At 47.9% G+C, this 14,589-nt stretch overlaps 2 pseudogenes; one reads left to right on the top strand and one right to left on the bottom strand.

The window, feature by feature from the left end:
* Positions 1–3,600: 3,600 nt before the first annotated feature.
* On the top strand, positions 3,601–4,765 carry LOC130371847 (cdc42 effector protein 4-like; annotated as a pseudogene).
* A 3,444-nt stretch (positions 4,766–8,209) lies between these two features.
* LOC130371846 (alpha-sarcoglycan-like) lies at positions 8,210–14,046 on the bottom strand (annotated as a pseudogene).
* Between the last annotated feature and the right edge of the window lie 543 nt (positions 14,047–14,589).

Here is a 14,589-nt window from a genome sequence, read left to right as displayed (position 1 = left end):
CCATCGCGCTCCAAACGGTCTCAATAACAACACCACTTCTCCCCGTCGGACTCTGAACACACAAATGTATTCCTCTCCGTGGGTTTCTCCGTAATCGGACCTCGCAGGCCCCTGACGGAATGCTTATCGCGATCCCAGAATTGCTGCGAGACCTGTCTGCATCTCTGTCCATCTCGACCGAATTTGTGATTTTAAAAGTGTTGGGTTAAATGGGGAATCTGGCCTGCAGACAATCTGCCGGTTGTGGGAGTTGACTGAATCCCCAGTGGCCAGTGTTGACCCAGCGTTTGAGTGAAGCCTAATGGCCAAGGCTTTGATTATCTGTTATTCTAGCTGTCTGGATGGGCCCTGAAGCAGCAAGGCGTGCTTAAACATAAACGGTGTTCGTGTTTAAAACCCCCATTGTTTTTTTATGCGTCTTGGCAGCACCATGGAGCAGGACGGGCTAAGGACACCGGCCTTAGGGTGTGATGTTCCCCTGAACCTTTCCCAGCGCCGTGTGTGGGTGATTTACATCTTCACAGGGGTGAAGCGCTGCTGAAAAGCCCGTAACCGAATATGACGGCGCTGCCTTGAGGGCTGCCCTCCCTTTGTCCTGGCGGCAGTAATGGACTCTTGATAATTGAAAGCAAGCAGGGGGGGGGGGGGGGGGGGGGGTCCTCTCTCATCATACACCGCAGGGTCCCGACAGATCTCCCCCCCCCCCCCCCCCCCCCCCTCAACAGGGCCCCAACGGACCATTTCCTTCAACGGCTCAAGGTGTGAGGGCCCTCCAACCTTTTGATATCCACCCAGGAGGTCATTTTTTATGCAGGGGTTTTGAATGTTTTGATACTTTTGAGAAAGCCTCACATCAAAAGCATTCCTCTGCCGCTGTGGCATTGTGGTGCGGCTCCCTTCACCTCCAGGAAGGGCCCGCTCGCAGGGCTAATCCATCTGAATGAGGTGATCTCACTCCGGTTGCCATGAAAGACACTTTCTCCCTCTCCCTCTCTTGTCCTTTGTCTCTGGCTTAGAGGGACAGGATGCTCGCTGGGCAGTCAGTGATGCGGTCTGATGTTGCAGCTCACCAGGGAAGGATGTGAGGAATCTGTGCATGCATGCATGGGGACTCTGGATCCCTCTGCCAATCACTGCACTGCACTGGTTCATGGATGGAGGGCTGAAATGGTGCCTTTTCTTTCTTGTTGTATAACATCAGTACGCAAATAGCATGGCTTTTGGTTCCGGATCTACTTTCACTTTAACCCTACAGTGAAAAACAAGGACTCCTCTGATCCTTACTACAGTATGGCCTTTAAAGAGATGTCCCTGTTGACCTAAACTAATCTGATCAAATTATAGATTATCCTGCAGCGCAAAAACGCTTGCATCAGAGGTTGGGTTTGAGTGCACAATGACTGGCGGTGTTTGCCCTCAGCTGGGCCTCTCCTCATCTGATGGCATTTAGAAATGTGTTAAGTGCTTCACACAACCCGTCCCCATGCTACGGCAGCAGCACACGATCACTTCTAGTCTTCATTTTCTACACTTTGAATGCAGTTTGAGCAGGATTCTCTCCCAGGTGAGATGGTTAACGCACGTATCGCCTCTGATTGATTATGGCTGCGTGAGAATGATGCCGAAGAAGTGTGTGCGTGTGTGTGTGTGTCAGGCGTGAAACAAGCCGTGAAACAAAGCATTATTCCTGAGAGGCATCTCACACACACTTGAAACCATTTGCATCTCAAACAAATAAATAAAGAAAGGAAGTCTCCATTGAACTGTAAAGCCAACTGCAGACCAACATAGAGGTTTTGACACACGCTCACACGTGAGGCCTACAGCAAAGGAGTAAACAATCCAACATAAATGGTAGGACGGTAAGGCTGTCTGACATTAACAGTCCGCCCTCCTGTGTGTTTAAAGACATGGGCACCTCAAACACCCCCCCCCGACTTAGAGCAGACAAAGCTGGTCGCCCACTTTGCCGCCTGCTCGCCGGGCGTCCCTGAGGACCGAAGGACAGCTCGGCCGCAGTAAGCCAACACCGCCCCCCATCATGGGCGCGTTGAGCTGAGGGACGGGTAGTTGACAAGGCTAAGAGGGATCTCAAGAAGGCCTACTCCTGCAATGGAGACGAGCAGTCTGCACACCAGGCCTCTAAGCTATCACAGCCCATCTCCTCAATCACACATTTTAAATGTCCGTAATCTGGAGCGCTCCGCTATACTCGACGCGCACTGCGTCCTTCCTGGTTGGGAAAAATCCCCGATCCCAGAGTGGCTTTGATTAGGCAGCCCGCTATTCTCTTTCAACTCCCCTTCAAATCAAATAGACGGAGAGGAACCGAGTACCACGAGTGTTGGCTAACTAAATAAGATATGTGATCTGGTGGTGATGGAAGCTTTTAAACAGAATGCCGCCCGTCTGGATTCATGGGTTGATTCAAGCTGAAGAAATGCTGCTCCCCCGCATTCTCCCTCTCCCGTCTCCTTTCTCGCTCGCCCCTGGTTCACTTTGGTTCTCCGCGTCGCCCAGTATCCGGTGTCTTGCTGGTTATGTAATCCAGTGTTTCCCACAGAAATTTTGGAGACTATGGGGGGGGGGGGGAAGGGGGCTGGTAGGGGGCGATTGTTGATTGTTGACGGGGTACGGGGGGTATGGAGCGATTGTTGACCGGGGGGGGGGGGGGGGGGGGGGGGGGTATGGAGCGATTGTTGACGGGGGGGGGGGGGGGGGGGGGGGTATGGAACGATTGTTGACGGGGGGGGGGGGGGGGGGGGGGGAAGGGTATGGAGCGATTGTTGAGGGGGGGGGGGGGGGGGGGGGGGGGGGGTGTATGTCTTCAAACTTCGTCTGAGCAAAAAGAAAAAAAGAAATTTTTTTTTTTTTTTTTTATTAATAATAATAATTCATGTGCACGCAGAGACTATGGCGGCCGAAATTAGACTATGGCGGGCCGCCATAGTCTCGTCAATGTGTGGGAAACACTGTAATCGTAAGGGGCCCCGAATGGGAACCTGAACAAAGCAGTGAACGCAGGCCCCCTTGCCAAAATCAGCAACGTAGTTATATTATAATTTATGTTTCAACAATAACCAGGTAGTAAGTCCCAGTCTTTGTCTGGGTGCTCATTAGTGTGCAATTCAATTGAAGAGTGAAGGAGGTGTGAAGTTGACTCCAAGGTGCTGCTCTGCCCCATTACATCGAGCGTTCACAGAGCTCTGGCTGTTGCTGGAGTCTGAAAACACTGAAGCCCGGCTTTGTTTCCCAGACACGTCGGAGCAAAGTTTCCACGCTGGATGCGGATCAAACCGGAGGGAAGGCGACGAAGCGACGGGCTTCAAAATGGCAGTAGCTCACTAGATTGGCATTTAAATGCTACGTTAGGTCCTCGTAGGAAAAGTTTAGGGCAATATAAAATCTGCCTCTGATGTTATTTATGATCGGTTTCCAGCGGCGCTGCCAAGTGGTAGAGTATAGTTTACATTACAGTGCCCTAATTCTCTCTTCCCCTTCTCCTTCTCAGGTCGATCCAGCAAGTGAGACGAAACGTGGACAAGCATCGCGCCTCAGGGGCATTGTAATGGCGACACACACAGACTCCTCTTGCTCTGACACCACCCCCTGCCCGTTCCCCGCACTGAACCCACAAGCCCTCGTCTGAGGCCCCTCCGCACCCGTCTGCCCCTGTCCCGCCCGCGGCTCCGCTCAGACCCAGGGGGTTCTAGCGAGCGGCTGCATCATGCCCATCTCAAGCAGCTGGTGTCCCACTCCAATCAGGCCAAGCGGCGGTCGCGGGCCGACCTGACGCCCGAGATGATCAGCGCCCCGCTCGGGGACTTCCGCCACACCATGCACGTGGGCCGCGGCGGCGACGCCTTCGGGGACACGTCGTTCCTCAGCACGCGGTCCGGGGAGGCCCCCGGGAGCCCGAGCCCGGGCGAGTCGCCGGGCCCCAAGCCGGGCCTGCTGTCCGGACCTTCCGCAGCAGCAAGCGCTCGCAGTCCATCAACCGCGGGGACCGCTACGACGCCGGAGTGGCGCCCTCCGGTGGCTCGTCGGCCTACGTGAAGAACGCCATCTCCCTGCCTACCTGAACGAGGACGACGCCCACTTCGGCCGGCAGCTGCCCAAGAGCGTGTCGTCCAGCCCCATGAAGCGGTCGCCCGGGTCCGACGCCTGGCCGGCCAACGGCGGCGGCAGCGGGGCGGTTGCCATGGCGACCCTGGACCCCGACTTTGACGAGCTGAACTTCGGGGAGCTCACGGACCTGCCGCCGTCGATGCCCCGCGGTGGCGGCGGCATGAAGCACGCCGACTCCATCATGTCGTTCAACATCGACCTGGGCCCGTCCATGATGGACATCCTGAGCGTCATGGAGAAGAAGGGCTGGGAGGACGACGACCTGGGCTACGAGGAGGGCAAGGGCAGCGAGGGCGGCGGCTCGCCCTCCTTCTGCGCGCCCGCCCAGCCCCAGGAGGCCAAGCGCGTGCCCGCCAGGCCCCCCCGCAGCACGCCCCTCGCGGCCGCCGGGGAGCCGTACACGCCGGAGCCCCGGACCGGAGGAACCAGCGCCTCGACAGCTGCTCCCTGTCCAGCTCGGGCTCGGCCGGCCCGGACGACAAGACGCACGGCGCCGCGCCCGAGGGCGACACGGACAGCGCCAAGTACAGCTCGCCCCACGGGGACGACGACCGCGAGTTCTCCTTCATGGACGACGACGACGACGACGAGATCCGCGTTTAAGCGCCCCGGTGGGGGGGGGGGGAAGCTGCTGATCGGGGACGGTATGTTCGGGGACGCGCCACGCTGAGGATCCAGAAGGCTGTCGCTAAAAGACTGAGGACGGGGGGGGAGGGGGGAGGGGGGAGGGGGGGGTATGGAGTGGGCGGCGGAAATGGGAAAAGCCAGCACATGACTGCGCTGTATTTGGGCATATTTGGGTCTTAATCTCTCTGCACTTTGTCCGACTATACTTGCGGCAAGAATAAATAAATCCTGTTGTTGTTATTAAGCCTTAAACGCCTTTATTGTGGCCATACATAAGCGGACTTCTCTCACACGAACGGGAGATTAAATGGAAATTCAAATGGAAGTGAAACAGTGAAAGCACAGTCCCCCTCGCATCCGTTTTTTCATAGAGTAGTGGATAATGCCAAAACGCTACAGTCTTATACTTTTGAAACTATCATTTCTAGGGTCGCATTCCAGTGAATCAATGCGCTGAACATTCTCCATGTTTGGAACATTCAAAGGCCCATTTTGAAACATTCATCCGGTTCCAAGTGACCTGCCCTGCCCTGTGACGAGGACAAGCCACCCGTCTTCAGCGGTGGTTCTCTTTAAAGACAAAGGCAGCAGGCGGGACTCGGGAGTCATGATTTCAACATGATTTCAAAAAAGTAACATGGAAGTGCATTGAGAGTATGACGTCTACGGTTGAGAGAAAGGACACACAGGGGTGAGCAAAATGAATGGGGGGATGGGAGGGATTGAATCGTAAAGTGTGTGTGGCCGTGATGGTAGTAGTGGTAGTGAAGCAGCCATAGTGCTCTATTCACCAGTGACAATGTGTGTTAGTGGCACCGACACTAAAACTGAAATTAAATCGCTATCACTTAGACCGTTTCTGCTTGTTGAGGGGGATTGCTCCTATTCGTTTTCCTTTGTGTACATACATTATTGAGTAGTTGGTGTTCTACGGCCCATTATTATATCATCGGTATCTTTAACGTTTCGCTTGTTTCCTAACTCTAGCAGGCCTACAGTATTTTCCTTTTTCTTACCGTTTTTTTTTGTCCACCATTCAACGCATTGTTTCGGTTTCTTGTCAGGGTCACGCTTGGATTTTGTGAGTCTTTTGTGCCACGCAGAGCTTTTCATTGCAGGTTTATTTTTTATTGCGGTTGGGTTTTTTGGATTTGTGGCTTTCCTTAGTTTTGGTCGCCTTCAATGAGCCAGCTGGGGCCGCGGAGGGCTTGGTGAATCGGCTGTCGGTATGCATGACTTTGTTGTCGAACCGTTACACGACACAACACTAAACGTAAGGTCATGTCAGCTCTGCTGGCGATGTCCCAATGTGGCTGTAATGGCTGACGATGACTTTTACACTGGCACTCAATGTTGTATGCTTATGCCCACTTTTGTTGAAATGTTAAAAGACACAAATGTGAATTATTGCAAAACGGAGGCCTTTGGTACATGGGTATATTTTGTTCCTTGTTGTCCTTTTCTTGATCGATGTAATTAAACCGACCGGACTTTGGAGTCTAAAATGTGGTTGTCAAGGGAGACGTGGCTTGTTGCTTTGGTGTTTTCACTCCACACCACAGGTGAGTGCTTGAGGTAGGTGAGCAGGGAATAGAGGGATGTTTGTAAGTTAATCAGGAGTTGTACAACAAAACGAAAGGCCTGCTCGCCCGGCATCGAAGCCACAACCTAGACAAGTGTGTTAACCTCCACGTTAGGATGGTGGACTCATTGAAAACGATTCAGAAAAAAAAAAAAATACCAATCCTCGGTGAGTTCCGGCTTAGATGTCTCTAAGCAACCACATCTGCGCTGTGATTGGCCGAGGCAGGACCGGAAGAGGTCAGATGCTTGGTTAAGCAGGGCTCCATGAGACTACTACATCTTGTGGATAGCATCCCTACATGATTCCTGCACCCCTGCTGAGGCTTCTTGGCCTCTCCCTCTCCTCAGACCTGTTCCGATTGGTCCACTTGTTCCCTCATTCCCTAATCCCTACATAGTACATGGAAAACTTGAGTCCTGTATTTAGGGAACACGCAAGGCAGGGAATCGGGGGGGCGTTCGGACACTAATCATGCAGTAACTAGATTTGTACGGTAACATTTCGGACAGTACAAAATGGCGACGCCCCAAATAGTGCACTACATGGGGCGCAATGGATCCGATTGGGGCGCGGCCGCCTTAGTCCCTCTGGAACACGGACACTTACATACGCATGGCTTAGTTATTTTGAGTGTTTCATTCCGTCTCTGGTTTGTTTGTGTTTTGTTCTTTGTGGTACTAGTCACGAGTGGGAGAGAGTCATGTTCGCTGCGTGTTCATGGCCCCTAAGAAGGACCAGCTGAGTGATTTGGAAGGAAATTGTATTTACCAAGTGTGTGTGTGTATATATCTCGTCATTGTGTTTTTTGTGATTGAATGATTCTATGTACGCTCGCTGCAGTATGTTTTCAAACCACCAAGTTCCCTCGCAGAAACTCGACGGGCCATAAATCTGGGTTGTGTTGCATTTTGTTTTGGTTTCACTTGACTTGATTGGTTAAGTCCTTTTTTGGGATTGTTTGGGGGAGCTGAAATTCCTCATGTTCACCAAGTTTTGTTTTTCACACTAACGGACACTAGGAAAGAATATTTCCACAGAACGCTGCGCTGTCGCTGCTCTAATCCGAAAACTGAACATAACAGCCTACACATTGTGCCATCCTTTAATGCAATTAGATTTAATTTCAGCAATAAAAAACAAAGTGGAGCTTATATGTGGAAAAACACATGAAGGTTGGTGATAAAAATCCACCTTAATAGCTCCAAATGATAACTTTTTACATCAAATCATCTGGGAGATTGTTTGACTGCTAAAAATAAATGAACCATCTGTGGTTGGTTGGGATAAAAAACGATTGTGAGGGGAGGTTGGCGAAAGCGTGGCCGGTAAAACGTCTTGTTTTAGTTGTTTTTTACTGGGTGGCTGTAATCTAATAAAGTATACTATTTCTTTACCGTTTCTCCTCCCTCGTTTTACTGTACGTATATGAATAATATATATCTACCACTCTGTTCTTTGAAATAACAGCTATATTTTTCAATAAAAGAAAAAGCTGGTAATCTTTACCTGTGGCTGTGTTAATGTATTTCATTTGGTAATGCGTTTCCCTAGTTGGAGTGAGAGAGTAGATGCTGAGACTGCAGTCTGCTGCGAGTTGATTCATGTTCCATTCTCCCCATAGAAGCAGCAGCTGGACCTTGTGGTCGATTTTAGTGCCTTTTCTAAGAAGTGGCATGACTACAATCCTACAGTAGAAACGTTTTAACCTTTGGAATGAATAGAGTGAGATTAATTGTTTTTGAAAGATCCAAATATAGATCCATTATAGTATGTGTCTTCTTAGATTAGACTTGTTAGAACTAATTAAAAAATTAGGCTAGATAAACTATACTGTGTAGAAGTGTATTGACACACAAGACTGATATGTATTGGAAGCATAGCTTTGTTTCTTTATTTCTTTATTTTTTCAGAAACGTTAGAAATAACACTATCCAACATCGCCCTCTACTGTCATGGCTAAGTAAATACATGTTAATAATAAAACCGTGAAAGACAATTTATCATATTTTCAGTGGATATAATGTATAACTAATATTTTTGAAGCACGAAAAACATAAGTAAACATCCAGCGTGTGATTTCTATATATAGGGGGGGGGAAATTCGCCAGCCCCCATTTTAAAAACAAATAAACATACGTTTGTCATGCATGTTCCTCTCCAACATCGAAGGTAGACCAGGTGGGCTTTACCTTGGCATCGAGTCAACGGAGGGTTCACTGTGAACAAGAAAAATATAATGAAGAGCGAGATTTGTAAAAAGCCGCAAACCCGAAAATGTGATTGACAGGCTAAATGGATTCCCTGAACCAATCTGAGAAAATCCCCCCTGATTGGTCAGATCTAACATCTCATGCAGTCAGGTGTGCACTGTGCAGTCAATCGGAATGGACACCACAGAGCCTTTCGCTCACTTAAAGCTTATGGGTTGATCTATGGAAATTCGAACAAATGAGTAAGCTCCAGTATTATCAATTTAATCAGAGTGCAAGTCAAGTCAGCAACATGTGTATAGTCATTGAGCCAACCCAAGGCAACCTACAGTGAACTCAGATACAGATGCATTCTGACATCGGGGATCAAACCCAGATACTGTCATTACACGCGCCTTACTGTTGGGCCATGATGAGGGGGATGCTGGGGCTGTCTGACTGCAGGGGGGCAAACCTTCCCCGGTGCGGAAGTTAAACATGGGCAGGGTGGAGAGGGGAGCCACGCGGCGGCCCTCCGCCATGCTCCTCAGCTCGTCCCTGTTCCCGTGGATGGTGTGGTGGTGATACATCTGGATCCTGCAGGGGGCGACAGAGGGAGGCTTTATAGAGGACTATGGTGGTGGTGGAGACGAGGTGAGGCTTTATAGAGGACTATGGTGCTGGTGGAGACGGGGTGAGGCTTTATAGAGGACTAGGTTGGTGGCTGTTGGCTTATTATGGAAATGCATAGACGTTAAACTAATTAATTATAATAATTGTTAAATCGCTCTTTGTTTCCGACAGCCATCACTGACAGTGTTTGTCTGTGTGGCTCCCATTCCCGCTCTTTATTTTAGAGTATCCTGTTCCCACTGTATTCAATCAGGAGAGAGAAATCTGCCAATATGTATGTCTGCGATATGTATTTGTTAAAAGTTGTAATCACTCTTTGTTCTGACAGCCACCATTGATAGTGTTTGGTCGGCGTGGCTCCCAGTCCCATCGCATTTTCTACTATCCTGTTCCCATTCTATCCAATCAGGAGACAGAAATCTGCAAAGTGGTGTTCCTCTCTGCTCGACCAGTGGTGGGCTGCAGTGTTTCAGTGTTGACTGACAATGGAGGATACGGGCCAAGCTACTGATTCCTGCGCCCCCTGGGGAACGGATTACACAACCTCACACGCCAAGCGAGGAACGGCTAAAGAAAAGAAAGAAGAGACCGTTGCCAGGAAACAGACAGGAGTCACGTAAGACCAACTGCAAAACTGACAGGAAGTTACCCAAAAAAAAGACATCGCTCACTGCGCCCTTAGGAGAGTAGAGACGTTATTGATGCACATGGAAATGTGGAGTTTAAAGGTTTGTGGGAGGTACTAAAATGTAATCTATGGGGATGAAGAAAGGTGAACAATTCAAATCCAAACGGGATGACAGACTTACTCTGAAGTCTTTATGTTCCTCTTCTCCCTGTGAGAAAATAATAACATATTAGCATTTGAAGAACAAACACATAAGCTAAGCTTCTGAAAGAAAAGTAATACATCAAGAGAAAATTCTAAATATTCAAACAAACCAAAACATACATCCAACGCCAACACCACAATAACAAACCGCCCCCCCGATCACAAAAACAACGCCCCCTGAATCACAAGAACAAAACACTCCCTAATCACAAAACCAAACCGCCCCTGAACCACAAAAACAGAATCACCAACAACTCTTTCCAGTGTAGCGTCTTTCTAACTAAAGTATGTCGTCCATGTCTCTAATAAAGGGTCCCTAAATTTAGCACAGGAGGGATGCTGATAAGCATGCTGAGCCTAAATCTATCCATCAGGTGAAGTCACACGTGTGGATGTTTCACCGAGATGTTTGATGGATAGATCCCCTTGGTGATATAGGGCCCCCTTTAATCACACCCTTTAATGAGTGAAGAAGTGGAAACATCGACTAAACTACAGACTGGCTTCACATGCATGGGGGGGACATACCATTCAAACACAAAATATCACACATTGTTTTAGAAGTGTAGTGTGACACACGCACACCACACACAAAAATGTATCGTCCATTTCGACGACAAATTAGTTTCAAATGAGAAAAGTAAAAGCCCCAAGGATCTAAAATACGTACACTCCCTCCCGCCGGAGCACATGACGGTAGGCCAGCAGCGCCAGCAGGATGAGGCCCACACCAGGGGCACGATCACTTCACCAGGTAGTCCGGGAGAGTCCTGCTGGGGGGGGCCCTCGGTGGGGTCAAACACCCCCCCCGCCTCAGGAATCCGGGGGCCATGGTGGGGGAGGGGCGCTGGGGCTCCGGCTCGAGAAGTCAAACAAGGTGTGAAAAAAAGAAGAAACAGGAAACGAAGATGAGTGCATGGGAGGTGCAGAACAAAAGGATTGTGTGGAGAAGCTTTAGTTGAAAGTTAAAAGTTATGTAAGTTTCAAAATATAGTCTTCAAAGTACAAAGAGAAGAAGAGGAGATCAAGGGTTGAATAGTGATAGAAGGGAAGGGTTTTAGTTTGGCACTAGGGTCCCCTTCAAAGCACAGCCTTCTACTTATACGACCAGGAACATTCTCAAAAAGTTATCATTGCATCATAATATCAATGAGTTTACAGCCGTGTTGGCTGTATCAACTGGAAATGGCTATAGATTTAAACGAACAATGATGTTTTGACTCATCACATTTAAACTTTGGTATGATAGGAGGTTACACTTTTGTGTGCGACACAGTTAGACCGCGGCCTTGCAAAATAATTTTCAAATGTGTAAAAATGGGTTCAGGCCAAAACACTGTGTTAATGCCAATAAAGTGACGCTGGTTCAATGGTGGGGCTCTCACCGCTTGGTCTTGCACCAGGGGACTGCAGTTACACTGTGTTAGAATGCTTATAAAGTGAAGGGTTAACGCGTGTGAACAGAGTTACACTGTGTAAAGTGACCAGATTATACCACCAGTGTGATGTGAATTAGCCTTTACAAGCGTTGGAAATCTGCCTCTTCGGACCACACAAGTGGGCCTGCAACTAAAAGTATGATGGATAGATGAGAACCGTTTACTTAGCCAGTGGGTAGGCGGTCGAATCTATCCAGCACACATCTAGGTTGACACGCCCACTTGTGATGTCAGAAGAGGCCAGATTTTCCTAACGGCTAATCACACTCACACTGGTGGTATAATATGTCACCTTTAATATAATAGGTGATTGGGTTAATAAGTGGTGAGCTCTCACCAGCTGGGTCTTGCACCAGGTGATGCAGTATAACTATGTTAATGCTAATAAAGTGACTGGGTTAATAAAGTGGTGAGCTCTCACCAGCTGGGTCTTGCACCAGGTGATGCAGTTGCCGGGGATGTTGCAGTAGTTGCACCCCCCGGGGATCTTCACCCTGGCCCCGCCTGGCACTGCCTCTGCTGGTCAGGCGGTCAGGTCACCTTAGCAGACACTCTGACGATTTTAAGTACCTAGTAAGCTATGAGCCCAACTCCTGTTAACACATACACCTTTGAGACATGCACCCCAGAGCGTCTACACATTCATGTGTATGGGTAGGATTTTATCACAATCGGCACTTGCATATGTGATACGTATGCACTATATATATCTATATATAATATATATATAATATATATATATAATATAAAATGCAACACTTGAACAATTGTACCATATGACTGCAAAAAAAAGGGAATACCCTAAATAATTGCCATGCCATCACGACCTACCCCTCGTAGTGGCTGCCAGCGGAAGGGGGACTCTGCCTCCACGGTCGAGTGCGTTGGTGATGTTGACTATCTGCAACTCCGTTGTCTTCCAAAGCTTCTGCAAGTCTTGCTTTATCTCATTCTGAACGCTAGAGGGCAGCACCTTCTCTATCTCTCTCAGCTTGAGGAAGAATTCTGCTTGGTAGGGCAGCATGTTTTCTAGGGACAATACACCGTGGAAAAAACGAGGACCAAAATAAACATCTCGTGTCGGTTTTGGCATGAGGAGGATGTCTAGCAGCCTACCTCTTGTCCCTTTTCACCTAAGCCATCTCTCCAATTAAAAACAAGCACTGTACCATAGAGATAATTGATGATGCATAGGCCTACCCGCAAAGGCTTGTATGATGAGTTTCTCCTTGGTTGTTTCATAAGTCCGTTTATTAATGGCATAAATCTGTAAAACAATTATAAAAAATATCATTTGTAAGCAACGTGAAATACAGTTTAGTAAGCTATACAAATATCATCACTCATTGCGACTAAATGAATGTATTTCTTTTCACAGTATAATAAACATGTTTACATTATTTTTTTTAATGATTTACAGATTCACAGACAGCCATAACAACAAATGATGTCACTGAGAAAAATGAATGTACGTAAACACAACACACGCCTCTGACATCTTTTTAATCAGCTGACAGACGAAGCTGTGCATGGATACCTCGATGATGCTCTTCCCGCAGACGTGGGGGTCCCGTAGAGGAAGCGTTGTCGTAGGGGTGTCTCTGGGTGAGGCGCAGCCATTCAGGCAGGTCGGGGGAGTACTGCAGGTTGCACTTGAACACCATGGGGTCATTATACAGGATGCCAGCTGAGTGGGGTTCAGGAAGAGACCAAAGAGGGGGAACTCACGGTTCAGGTATCATGTTATGTGGGAGCATAACGGTGTGTAATTGTCTCATAATGGACAGTCATGGGAGGAATGTAGAAGGGAGGTTCTTACTGAGGACTGACAAGGGCTGAAAGTCATTTTGGAACGTTTCCCTCATCAGCTCGAATGTGAATAACTTCCCCACGGGAATGTTGAATTTGATATCCGCATCGGCCCCCAAAGAAACAGATGGCACATACTGTAGAAACAAAAGATAGAGTAAAAATATGAAAATATGAATAGTTAGTAATAATAATAAGTCAGTTATATTAATCACACACACACACACACACACACACACACACACACACACACACACACACACACACGCTCACCCACACACAATAGCTTGAGGACTTGAGGTGAGCAAAGGTATGAGTTAATATTTCTATGAAACCAACAATTCAACTTCAGAGCAAGGCCTACTATGCCAAGTGTAAACTTCAAAGGGAGCCGTGGCTACAGTCATTCAACAAAAAATATACATAAAGAGCATATTCACTTGCCTGCTAGGAAGAAGACCCAGCTCCGCTTCATTGCCATTTTGTTTTCACCTCTGATTGACAGCAGCAGTGGACAGACCCAGACCCACAACCCCAGACAGTCCAGGGCTATCTTTATCCCTACAGTCTCCAAACAACGAGTAGTGTGTGTGTGTGTGTGTGTGTGTGTGTGTGTGTGTGTGTGTGTGTGTACATGTGCATGCGTGTGTGTGTGTACACGTGCATGCGTGTGTGTGTGTGTACACGTGCATGCGTGTGTGTGTGTGTGTGTGTGTGTGTGTGTGTGTGTGTGTGTGTGTGTGTGTGTGTAATTATGTTCCCCATTAAATTGGAGGGTAACTTTTCAATTGTCATTACCATCATGCTAATTAGGCCTCTCTATTAATTCAACGATGGCTATATTGTGGGATGCTTTGTGGTGTGATTGAGACATTGACTGATTGGGTTGAATAATACATGTTTTTTTTGTTGATTTGTTATAATATCACTATTTAGAAACTTCTGCATTATTTCCAATTGTATCACTTACTCTTTAGCCTATTTATATTGCAGGACGTAAATAATATTCCCATAGGGAAATAAATTGTTAAATTGATGATACATAGGATATATGGTCGATGCGTGTGTCTTTATGCACAGACACAATTAGAGCAAATAAATATAAATATTATGCGGGTAACAGAGGTAAATTAAGCATAGAACAAACGGGGCCAAATATCAAGAATTGTGATTTAATTGGGAAATATTATTGCCTGCCAAACAGCAACCAGAGCCTGCCGGAAACCACGGACACACAATAGCGGAAGTGACAGAGAGATTTGACGTGTCCTCGCTTTTATCCTCTGGGTCCTAACGCTGTTAGCTAACCGGTTTCTTTACACTTTATTCATTTATATTTCATTATTA

The sequence above is a fragment of the Gadus chalcogrammus genome, chromosome 18 (assembly GCF_026213295.1).
Source record: "Gadus chalcogrammus isolate NIFS_2021 chromosome 18, NIFS_Gcha_1.0, whole genome shotgun sequence".
NCBI lineage: Eukaryota > Metazoa > Chordata > Actinopteri > Gadiformes > Gadidae > Gadus > Gadus chalcogrammus.
This window is presented reverse-complemented; position numbering and strand designations above follow the sequence as displayed.